The sequence below is a fragment of the Notothenia coriiceps genome, unplaced genomic scaffold (genome assembly GCF_000735185.1).
Source record: "Notothenia coriiceps isolate Sejong01 unplaced genomic scaffold, NC01 NC01_scaffold00030215, whole genome shotgun sequence".
NCBI classification, from domain to species: Eukaryota; Metazoa; Chordata; class Actinopteri; order Perciformes; family Nototheniidae; genus Notothenia; species Notothenia coriiceps.
This window is the reverse complement of record NW_011362916.1, coordinates 445,282-458,560: the sequence shown is the minus strand read 5'-3', so window position 1 is coordinate 458,560 and position 13,279 is coordinate 445,282. Positions and strand designations below refer to the sequence as shown.

At 38.7% G+C, this 13,279-nt stretch overlaps 1 protein-coding gene and 1 pseudogene across 2 annotated transcripts in view; one reads left to right on the top strand and one right to left on the bottom strand.

Moving 5' to 3' along the window:
• The window catches only part of pds5b (PDS5 cohesin associated factor B), a 464,227-nt gene that overhangs the window by 151,285 nt on the left and 299,663 nt on the right, over positions 1 to 13,279 (top strand). The window lies entirely within an intron of this gene.
• Positions 4,837 to 9,434, bottom strand: LOC104959391 (cytochrome P450 2J6-like; annotated as a pseudogene).

Genomic DNA, 13,279 nt, shown 5'->3' with positions numbered 1-13,279 from the left:
GATAGGTCTCTCACCCCTACTATAATCTACTGATTGTGGCATCCTACACGTGCGTGTCATGTTATTCCAAGAGTGGTATTGGTTGAGAGGAAGTCAGATACTCGTGGTCACGCGCGCGTCTTTTTTGCTCTCGTCGTATATCTCTTCAGTCTTTTCTGTTTTGTACCTGACGTGTTTTCATATTGTTTTAATGTTATGAAATTAGTACGCTTTAAAGTTAATGTCTCTTTGACAAGTTGTATAGATTTAATCGATACGGTTTTTCTAGAAGTTCTATGACAACGTGTATCGGTGTTTTATTGATAAATTGTGTTCTTGTGGTCAAAGTCCTCTTTAGTAAAGTGTTCGCCTGTTGTTCGTTGGTTGGTAGCGACATGTTCCATGGGTACCGCTGTTTTGTTGTGTATTGCAGTCTGTCCGCTGAGTCCTCCACTGAGGTCAGTTGTGTTAGTTGGGGATCGCGATTGGGTTTAGCTGTTAGCAATTAGTTGTTGGAATACGTTCTCGTACGGTATGCGATTATTCCGAAACAGCGAGAGACTCACTGTTTCTAGAAAGGATTCGATTTTGATTTATGTTGTGCTCGCTCATAAGGCTAACCCCACTTTTCTTTCGTGCGTACGTTCAGGTATCAGCTAATTTCTCGGGGATAATACGTAAAAACCCCAAAAAATGTAAAAACACGTACATTACCAGGACGTCTCCGATTTTAGGGTTTCAAAGGGAGGTCTCATACCTGCCCTCTCCCAAAGAGTGGGTTCCGTTCCGTTCAAATAAATATATCGTTCGAAAAGTTGTGTTCCGTTAAGTTTCACTAATGTTTTTACTTTCTGTAATTCTTTTACCGTAAATTTTAGTCAGTAATTTTTCTTTTCGATTTTTTATTGTAATTTTTTTTTTATGTACCTATTTTCGATGTCACGTAGGATTTATACTTCTCAAGTTAATTTTCGTCGCTGTTTTTCTGTTCGAAGTCGGACCTAAATTTTCCTGTCTCAAGGTCGCCTGGGGTGTGTGAGAAGAAAAGATAACGTCCTAATATTACTATGTAAAATACTCTACGTGAAAAATAGATAACCAAGGGATGTTTGAAAAACTATTAGTCAAATCCGAATTCTCGAACGTAGTCACAAGACTATTATTTATTACTATTCTATATTGGTATTAATAGAGAAGTACAAGAAATCTCAACAGTATTTCTCTTATTGGATTTTGATTTACGTTGTGGTAAAGTACAGACCTGAAGTGAGGTATACACTTACATAGCATGTATATTAGGTTAATCAACACAATATATAATAGGGTATAAAACATAAATGGTGTACAGTTCCGGATTTGTGGTTCGGCTACACGTCGGCAGCTACTCGCAGGACAGGGTGTGAGGCAGAGTCTACCCCCAGGGCGTGTGGCAGCACAGAAAAGCCGGTCACGGCTGTGGAAGGGGAGGGCTTCAAGTTGTACCGATACGGTTTTATTTAGTGACTGCTAACCGACAAGTGAATTCGCTTGTCACGTACTCTTCGCTTTGCCTTCACTCCATGCGTTTGTTTGCTAAATTCTTCCGTGTGTGTTTGCCGACTAATTAAAAAGTAGCAGTTTGTACAAAAGCTAATATTCACGGTAAACTTTGTCATGGACACTTTGTCAGACACTTCCTGCTCTCACTTTACCTTGCGTGCGATAAACCACAAACATATATAGTGCGGCAGACAAAGGCCAACGGAGAAAAACTTACCTGCCTTATGTGTGATGGCGGAAGAAACGACTATTCCTCTACAATAACGGTGAGTGTCCGTACAGTCATTGCACGTGAACCGGCAGCCGACTCAGAAACGCCCACAAGTGGTCACGGGAAACCGGTTCTGCGTCCTCTGCACTCCGCTGTGTTGTTAGCCCAGGCAGCCCTGCACAGAAACCACATTCAAACACACAGTCCCGGAAATTCGGAGATATTACCTACGTTTTCAGTATTTTCCCATTTGGTTATCGTCGTTATATCTAACAATATTGGTAATTTATATTTTGAACTACTAATCACTAGTTAAATTTTTCTTTTATACCACTTTATAAAGGTCAGCATGTCGATGTCCCAATGAGTGCACAAGGATTGTCGTAAACAGTCTCTCTTATCTAGCATCGTCGAGTCCGAAGAGGACAGGTTACTAGTCCTGTAACTTTGTGCACACATCACACACACCACACACACAACAACCACACACACACACACACACAAGTGGGACGACATGGTTTAAGTAGTGAAACCCGTACTTGGGACGGAGGTAATGTGTAGTCACCTCATTGGTAAACGTCCCTCCCTTTTTTATTATTTACTGAATTAAAGTCTCTAAACCCACCATTCCCGTCTAGACCAGTGTAGCACAAAAAAAGAAGAAGAGGCAAGGTCACGGTTTGCGCCACCAATGGTTTTGTCGATTTGAGTGCACGTAATTGCTAGGTGTCGACTCCCCTAATTAGTAAAGGGGACACGTCTTCCCCCGTGCTCACACAGAGTACTGTGGCACACACACCTCATTGGTAGCATACATTAATCTAATTACCACGTGTGAGAATTGGAAACCTCTACTAAGTTAGAGTCGGTTCAAATATTGGAACAAGTTACGTGTTTGCAATTTGTGATAAATTATTTACGTACATTAAGGATATGGTTAAGCTACATGCTAGTTACCCAGCTGAGTCTGCAAAGACGGTCCCCCCGCGAACGGCAGTAAACTGCGGGAATAAGTCGTTGTTTTTTTCTGCGGGACTGGGTCTCCCGCAGGTTTTTATTAATTTTAGCTCTCTTCTACGCTCTCAAAAATAGCGAACTTTACTGCTTTTCCCTTCCTCTTTTTTCCTGTTCTGTAGGCGACAACTTCCCCGTTCCTCCAGACCACCTAATAAAGCCTCATAACTTCTAACTAACTGGCTGTAGCTTCCACGGCGTGTCCTGTTGTGCCTTGAACGCGTTAAACGCTGCGCTACTCGTCCCCCCCAAATCACCTCGTGCCGCGCACGGGCGCACGAAGGTGATTAAAAAAAAAATAAAACTTTTACTTTTAATACGTTATATCGTAANAGAGGCGTTTTGCACTTTCGACCCATTAAATGTTCTGATAAACTTTGAAGGAAAGCCATTGAGGGATTATTTGAATTATTAAAGTAACGTGTTATGGCAGGAAACTGCCATAACACGTTACTTTAATAATTCAAATAATCCCTCAATGGCTTTCCTTCAAAGTTTATCAGAACATTTAATGGGTCGAAAGTGCAAAACGCCTCTGCTGCTTCCATGTGTTGCCATTACTGAAAACTATACCTGATGGGAAACACAAGCAGATTAAGAAAACCTTGAAAAATCAAAAAAGACTATTAGTTTCATTTAGCTTTCATTATATTTTGAATACTTTATTTATATTAAATTACACAGAAAGCGATCAAAAGAAGAAACTAAAAGGTTCATAATTATTTGACAAAACTCCTCAGTAGAAAAAACACATCTCTAGTTCATTTAGTGTGTAAAAGTATGAACACATGCAAACTAAAAACTGATTGAGGGAGAAACTGATGCAACACACAGTGTAATAATTCAACAATTTATCACAATATCACAGGAATTGTGTGTGTGTGTGTGTGTGTGTGTGTGTGTGTGTGTGTGTGTGTGTGTGTGTGTGTGTGTGTGTGTGTGTGTGTGTGTGTGTGACCTAGTCCAGAGGAAATGTCAACGAACAGAGGGAGGTCCGGGCGGTCTGATAGACTGTCTCCCTGAGTAAACAGAGCTTCTTTCAGAACCTCAAACCTGTTTAACACCACCATCCATGACTGACCCATTCTCAGACTGTACACATCTCCATATGTCCCTGCTAACTGTGAGAAGATGTCAGAGAAGAGGAAGAGAATGATGCTTCATATAACCAATAACACATTTAAATGTTTTGCACCTGCTGATTTACCTCTGTCATACTCTCATGGGTCCTTTGGTAATCCACAGAGAACATGTTGCCCACAATAGGAAGACCTGAGGGAAGCTGCCTGTCCGACGGTTCTTGAAATAATCGGCGGTGAGGATAAAGATTACAGAGAAGAGCAGAAGGCTTTTGACATCCCAGTTCAGATAGGAACCGAGTACAGAAAGGATTGAATCCATTCTGCAAATCAAGAGCTCAAGCCTGTCTAACTGAAGCCTGGGATTTCTGTGCTTTGACTTTCACATAAAATGCTGTTTCTGTTGCAGAGAGCTATCACCTCTCGTGAAACTTTGCTCACGGCAGCCCAGTGATTGCCAAGAGGAAAAACTGGACTTTGCGCCCTTGATACCAGTAGGCTACTGTATAAAGCAATTCTAACACTGTTAATCAGTGACCTATAATTATCTTTACAACTGGTCTTTCACAACAAACAAATGTTGTTTGTTCATACTTTGCATCTGCAGTGTAGACTTAAAAGTCAAAGTCTTCAAAGTCTGTTTGGAAGTAGCAGTCACACACACACACACACACACACACACACACACACACACACACACACACACACACACACACACACACACACATACCTTTATTGTATACTATATGGGCACACAATTAGTTGAATCTCATGGAAAGAATAACATAAAAGGTTGTTTCGATATATGTCCACCTCCATATCCCCTTGGACAAAATGTAACACGCAACTCATGTTTGAGATGTATCACACACTTTATTGAAATATCTAGCCCAAATACTCCAATACTGTAAACATACAATCTCAATTTCCAGTCAGCAGTTATACAAAATAAACTATTGCTTACTGCAACTCATACAATTTCAGCCAAACTCTTTAAAACTGCAGAAGCCATTAATCACCTCGAGAGGAGAAAGTGACATCACTACTATTCAGGACTGGCCGGAGTTCCTGGAAAATGTTTTATTGTAAGCAGAGGGGAAAAATGACTCCTCTAAAGAAGTAAATGATCTAAAATGTTCAGCCTGAAGGAGATACTTGCAATGGAATCAATGTTGTGTCATCTATCATTATAGCACTAATTCAGTTTGATCTATTTATAACTATGTCCTGGTGACATACTGTACAGTAACCATGAATGAAATGGCAGGATACAAAAGTTATTGATTCTTAATCATTTTTTCGCTGTCTCTTAGCGTGAGGTTACACACATTTCATATTGAACTGGTGCCAGAGTGATGCCGAAGGTATAGTCCATAACAGGCTTCACCCCGGGAGGCATGGAGAAGGTGAAGTGCTGCATGAAGGAGGTGAAGAGGAGGAAGAGCTCCATCCTGGCCAGGCTCTCCCCGAGACACACCCGCTTACCTAAAACAGGGGACAAAACACAGCTTTAGCCCACAGGTCAAACTAGTTTAAGACCCTAATGGCACTAAACTCCGGTACAAACAAATAAAGACACTAGTAAAACAAGAGATTGTGTTACTTCTCACCCGCAGAGAAAGGGATGAAAGCAGCTCGCTTCACAAACTTTCCCTCCTTGTTCAGAAAGTGTCCTGGGTTGAAAGTGTTGGGCGTCTCCCATTCATTCTTGTCAAACAGCACCGATGTCAGATTGGGGATTATTGTAACTCCCTGGTGATTGATTCATGATGACAATTCATAAAGACGCCATATGGTTGTTGATGTTGCATACAAATAGATTAAGAGAACTGACCTTTGGGATTTTGTAGCTTCCCAACTTCATTTCCTTGTTGGTAACATGAGGCAGGTTGAGAGGAACTATATTACCCATCCTCTGGATCTCGTGTATGACGGCGTCAGTGTAGGGCAGGTTAGCACGATCTTCCATGGAGGGCTGTCTGGACTGTCCAATCACTCTGTCTATCTCAGCCTGGACCTTTGCTGTGGAACAGGAGGGGAAAAACAGAAGATGAAATGATATTTCATCAACCAGCAGAAAAGACAAAACAATGCAGCAAACCACCAGGGATACAAAAAAAGTGCCTAAGAATAACTGCCAAAAAGTGCAGTTCCTTCAATTACCACCTGATGCTGCAGCACCTGTTTAAAGGTCAATCTCCAATCTGACCTCATTTTAAAACTCTCAACTTTACAGCAGAAATAAACATTTTTACAGCAAAGTGTTTGGGTCTTTGCACTTAATCCAATTTGCCTGTTCCAAAAAGTTTATGGTGGGTGCTTTTTTTGTTGGGCTTGGGCTAGCAGGTGCAACACCCACGACTGCATCAGCTCTACCTTCCAAGATGGCTACCACCGGACCCAGATTGAGCTTCACAATGCTATCTCTGAACCAACTTGCTGAACCAGTTGCCACAAAAAAGTACAAAGTCAAAACATTTGACTTTCAACATAGTCACACTATCAACGACCAAATTGAATGAAATAACCTGTTAGCTTCTTTGCTAGTTTCTGCGCAACTTCCCGCCAAATTAGCATTAATGCCCACTTCCTTCCTTGCAACTATATTCGGGTATACAGTATATTTTATGTTGTGCTTTTGGCATACAGAATCAAATCCGCAACAAGACTTTAAAATAATGTCAGGCTGGTATGATGATGTGGTTGTAGGGAGGCTGTGGCTCAGTGGATAGTGTGCTGGACTTCGAATCAGGGTATGGCAAGTTTGAGTCCCACTGCATGTTGTTGTGTCCCTGGGCAAGGCACTTCACCCCAAATTGCTCCTGTGGGGATTGACCACAGTACTGAATGTATGTAAATCGCTTTGGATAAAAGCATCTAACAAAATGACATGTAATGTAATGTCACATTAGAGAATAGACATATTTGTGTACCCGCTGAGTTGCAACGTGGAGCTTTTATAGGTAAGTGGTTGCTGCACAGAATTAGTCATTCATAAACGTGAAGGCCACTTGTAATTGCAAAATATGTCACCTTGAAGTACATTTATTTAAAGAGTGAGAGCTGGAAACACTTTAGTTCAACACCTGGCAACTTAACACTAATAACTTTGTCCTAATGTCATCCATTTGCACATAATTATTTTTAGAACAAATCGCCTTGTTGTCTTGGTCAATGCTCTTACCCTGGATCTCAGGGTACTTTGCCATGTAGAGGAAAGCCCAGCGCAGCGTGGTGGAAGTGGTCTCAGATCCAGCCACAAACAGATCCATCACAGACATTATCAGGGTTTCCTCATCAAAAGTATTGCCTGCTGCCCCTTAACCTGAGAACATATTCAATACATTAAATGTGTTAAAACATGCTGAAAAATACATTTCAACCACTACTACAGCCAAGGTTATTATAATTTATGATATTGACTTCATTGATGTGTACTGGACCTGTACCTTGAAAAATAATTAAAAGGCTTAGCGTTGTTTGATCAAAAGGAGTGTATTCTGTTGGAGATAAGGCTCAAACAATAGGACTGTAAGGCAGAGGCCATTGAAGAAAGTTATATCAGGTGCCTTTTTGAACACACACAGTTGATAGTGGTTCCAAACAAGCAGATATCATGTTATCAGGGACTGAACAATGATAATCTTCTCACATACAAACAAACAAAGCTATAGAGACAATCACCGTCTGAATCTCGTTCAGGAAGCAGTCGATGTAGTCTCTTGGGTCTGAGGGATCCCAGTTCTGTTTGTGCTTCTGAATCTCTACTCTTATGAAGTCCTTTACATCTTTCCAGATCTGCTTGACTGTCTGATGAGGCCCTGGCAAACGCCTCATCAGCCAAGGGAACGAGTTGAAGAGCTGCAGAGTGGAGCAGAGCCATGTGTTTACTACAACCTGAGTCTGAATACAGTCACTGTTGTGAAAAACACTATGAGAAATGTTTCTGCAGTAACATTTCATCAATATCTTTAAAAATGCTGTACCTGTGCCCAGATGGAGCCTTCAATCTCCAGACTTTCACTGAACCACTCCATCAGTTTTATAAATTCCACATCACCGTACTCAAAGCGATGTCCAAAAACCAGGAAGCAGATGATGTTGGAGACAGTGTTGTAGAGGACAATTTGTGGATTCAATGGCTTACCTTCACAAACAGATAATTTGATGTAAATTGGGTATTTCTCTTTGTTTATTCATCTAAAATGAGTCACTGTGCTTTCACTATTTACCTTTAAAGCTATTGAAGTATTGTGCACAATATGTAAATTCATCCAAGACGATGGGCTCAAGCGACTTCTTGCCAAAACCAAAAATCCTGAGGGTGGAAAGTGCAAAACGCCTCTTGCTGCTTCCAGATGTTTCCATTACTGAAAACTATACCTGATGGGAAAATATCAAAAGTAGATCAATATAGAGTCGATAGAAATCAGGAAAATAGAGAAGACTTATATTAATACAAAAATATTTACTATTTACAGCCTTTACGAGCTCAAATCTTTATTGGATATATGGGGATGTCACTGGCAAGAATGCATGATGCCAAACTCCTTACAGTTCATAGACCCTATATGAATAATGTTATGCAAAAAATATCTAATTCCTATCTTTAAATTCCCACTTATCTCATTAATCAACTTTTTAAAACCTTTTGTCCTCCTCATAGTTAAATAATTCTCCAATTGTGTACTAACCAATAGTAATGTCAATTGGTTTGCTGCCATGGCTGTGGTCCAAAACAACAGTTGATGGTTAACAACACTTTTACTAGTTAATTAAGCTTTCGATACCGTCTTTATACTTACAGTTCTGTTATTTGGTACTTGATAAAAATCCATATAAAATATTGTTTATGTGTGTAGTACGGCAACAGAAAAGCAACAACAGGAAGCAGGAAAGCTACAGTAAAACACAGCTTCTATCAATCTTAAATCAATGTGACAATGTATGTTAAAATCACAACATACATGAAAAGGATAAGACAGAAACTTTGACCATGGTAAAAAGTATGAACAAACACAAACTGCAGCACTGATGGTGGGTGGCAATGTTTCCAGCAGTGCATTTATTCAACAAAGGGAATTTTACAGGCGACGCAATAGATGTGGATTGGGTTTAGGCTCGCTGTGTGTGGGATAAATCCTCTCACCTAGTCCCCGGGAGACGTCATGCTGCAGGGGCATGTCGGGACGGTCCACCAGACTGTCTCCCTGAGTAACCAGAGCTTCTTTCAGAACCTCAAACCTGTTCAACACCACAACCCATGTCTGTCCCATTCTCAGGCTGTACACATCTCCATATGTCCCTGCTAACTGTGAGAAGATGACAGAGAATAGGAAAAGCATCATAAATCAGAAAACACAAACAGTCAAATCAGTCGACCAGTTGCTTTTTAGATTTGTATACACTTGTTGATTCACCTTTGTCATACTCTCATGTGTCCTTTTGTGATCCAAAGTGAACATGTTGCCAACAATAGGAAATGCCCGGGGTCCTGGAGGGAAGCTGCCTGATCGACGGTTCTTTAAATAATCTGCAATGAGGATGAAGATTATAAGAAAGAGCAGCAAAGTTTTGACATCCAAGTCAACAAGGAATCCAAACATCGACATGATTGAATCTGTTCTGCAATGGTTCAAGCCTGTCCAACCAAAGCTTTTTTTATTTGTCCTTCTTCTACCGTGAAGTGGGTGGTTTTCTTTAGCCAGTTACTGCATATAACTCTCTCCTGGAAGAACCTTGGATCTTGGCAACACAGCAAAGGCATTATGTTGACATTGGACTGTACCCTCTGTATGACTGTAATAAAGGTATCTAAGAATTGTATTCAGTAACTTTATTACAAAAAAGAAATCTTATTGAGAAGTAGGGAACACCATTTGCTCTTTGTGAATAAGGCAAAGTGCAATGTCATTATATATAACTAAAGTGTGACAGCTACGTTTTGATTCCTTCCAAAAACATAATATTATTTTTTTACCGACATTCTTCCCAACAACAAGCAAAGAGTATACCATCATACTTCCTGAGAGTCTTTTATGGGAATGAGACTATTATTTCTGGCTTCCATAAGATATGACAACTTTGTTATCAATTTAATTGCAATTCATGTATAACAAGACATGAATTAGCAACCCCAAGATCCTCACTCGTCTTTGTTCCTTTTTTTACATTTACATAATATCTTGAGGTTTTATTGGCAATTCAACTTTACATCAGACTTGGAATTAATCTTTTAATTATTTACCTCACTAACATGTGTTGAACAATAGTGTTTCCAACAACAGGAGAACACCTGGCTGCCACAAAGCTGATACAACAATCTTTCTCTTCTTGCAAGTCTCTTACTCGTACAATTATGATATGGAATTTACAACATTTTATAAAATCGCTCAGTGTTTGCCCAGTTTAAAAGGACTGTTTCTGGACAGTGGTGTCTGTGGTGACCCTGACTTCGAAGCAGTACTCTTCTTACCACGCGATGGCAGGAATGAGCATAATTTTGGTCAACAGGAAGTTCACAATCCACGTTTGTCTGGCAGACGTTTGTGACTTCAAAATAAAACACATCAAATCCCAATCCATCAACACTGTAATTTGGTGGGAATGTGGGTTGGAGAAATGTCTTGTATAAAGAAATTAAGAATTCAATAATCAAACCAGCCTATGGGGGATGCCCATAAATGATTAATATTGATAATATATCAATAATGTTTAAATAAATAATAATCAAAACAATAATAATAAAAGAATACAAAAACTTATAGTTAAAAAAAGAAATACAAATGTGTAATAAATAATAATAACACAATCATTAAAAATGATTATAATAAAAACAATTATGATGAAAAACACAATAAATAAATACAAAATTAAATATATACTTTCCTTTACTTTATTTAGTTATTTTTATTTTAACCTTTTATTTATATTTTTTATATTACCATATTTTATTCAATATGCTCCTTAGATATATTTTTATTTTATTTGTTTAATTATGTGAAGCACCTTGAGATGACGTTGTTTTTAAAGTGTGCTATATAAATCAAATGTATTAGTATTAGTATTATATACAAAAACAATCAAATAATAATTCAAAAAATAATAACAGGGAGACAAATGCATGAAATGAAACAAATGCAATTATAATTATAATAATTAATATAATCAAATGATAATGAAATAAATAAATAATAATATAATAGATAATACAATCATAAAAACTAACTTAAAAAAACGATATAAAGATATTTAATATTAAAAAAAAGTTTTTACTAAAACAAAAAAAACAAGCTAATGAAAATATGAATTAAATACACTTTAAAAAAAATAACTTGATGCAAAAGCCTTTATACCTTAAACAGATGTTATTAGGGCAGTAAAACCACCAGGGGAAGTGTTACGAGATCTGTGAAGTGATCCTTTTTTCTTGGACAATGTAAGTGAACTTAAATGTAGAAATATAGAAAATAGAATAGAATTGGAGGGATGAACTCTCTTTAATGGTCTCACATGCAGAGCACACAGCACACACAGTGACATTTGTTCTTTGCATTTAACCCATCCTACTACCAGGAGTCTAGTACTAGGAGCAGTTATTGTACAGCGCCCGGGGATCAATGGGAGTGGGGGGTTGTCCGGTGCCTTGCTCAAAGGCACCACGGCAGGGCAGGAGGTGAACTGGGACCTCTCCAAGTACCAGTCCACACTCCATATTTAGGTCTGGTCGGGGACTTGAACCGGCGACCCTACGGCTCACAGCCCCTACTGACTGAGCCGGACAAATATATTAAAGATATATAATAATGTGTGTTCTGTTTTATTCTCAACTTTATGAATTTATTTATACATTCATTTATTTGTTTCCATATTTATTTATTATTTGATGTATTTATTCGTGTATTTATTTATTCGTCTATTTATTTATTCCTGTATTTATTCATTTATTTATTTATTGCCGTCTTTATTGTATTCATGTTTTTATTCATACATTTAAATTTATTTATACATATGTCATGTTCCGTCCTCCATATAAGTGAGAGCTTGAGCTCCTCAGCAAGCTCAGTGGAGGAAGGTACTTTTACTTGTAATAGAGTATTCCTACACTCTGGTACTTCTACTTTTACGTAAATACAAGATCTGAGTACTTCTCCCTCCTCTGAACACGACGGAAACCAAGTTTATGGATTATTACAGGAAATGTATTTTGAAAATCCGACAACCGGAAACTGTGTGGCTAATTTCTGCAATTTGTCAGTAACCGCTCTGCTCGTGTGACCTGCTGTGTCCTCTGTAACTCTGACAGCCTGTCATTTAAGGACAACGACATCAAAACCATGGTTTTTGAGGAGAAGATGATCATGAACGGAGAGCCCGAGGATGTTAGTACCTTTGACAGACTTAACACAGCTCTGCCATGCCATGTTAGAAACGTCTGGTAATATTAGCTAGCAGGCTAACAGCTGTATCAACACAACGCTTGTGTTAGCATTAGCCAACTTTAACATTCAATCCTCGTCCAGAAACATGAATATGCTTCTTATTAATGCAGCAGAATCGTTGTAGTTAGTGGTTGATGAATGTGTAGTTCATGATAACATTACAGTTAATAATTGTCTGAAAGCTGGAAGTGAATTATGTGATTGATTTGGTCATTATGTCTGTTTCAGGAGGAGGAAGAAGAAGAGGAGGAAGACATGGTGGTATGTTGAAAAAATACATTATAGCTGCTCTCTGTATAATGATCAGCACAAGCCTTTTATCACATGTCTTGCATCCTTTTCTTTTGACTTGATATATGTGATCATTAATTTGGAAGGAGTAAGGGTAAAAACAATAACTCATTGACAAACGTAAGAAACACAAAGGTGTGTTTAAAGAAAAAAATGTTCAAGCTGTGGACAATGTTTAGACCTCCTGTTCTCCTTCTTACATGACTAACAATAAACAGACGTCTGGGTCACATCAGGACTCCTCCTGTGCCACCCCCTCCTTTTCTGATAAAAACAAGGATCATTCAACGCTTTCGGTTTTACACCATAAAAACACGGATCAAACACTTTGCCAATAAGAGACAGATCACAATATATCCTCCTGAGACCCAGAAAGAAAAAGGTTTCAAATGTCCTTTTATTTTTAGAACACACAAGTCTTTAGGGTGGTAATGACTAACACAAACTAAAACATATATATATTTTTATTTTTGTTTTATTGTGTGTCCTTTGTAGAGGACATCAGATGGTAGTTATGCGAAGCACAGTATACAAACAACATTAACATACAAGTACATTTGGACAACATTAGAGCACAACAACTCAATGCAACAAATACTGAGCCCTCTTTTGTAGTACTCCATCCTTTTTTGAAATGCAGAGATACATCTGACACTTGAGGCTCTTGATGTATGTTTCCCCACTGCATCTGTCTGCCATGAACCCTACAGAAGCCTACGTGTCAG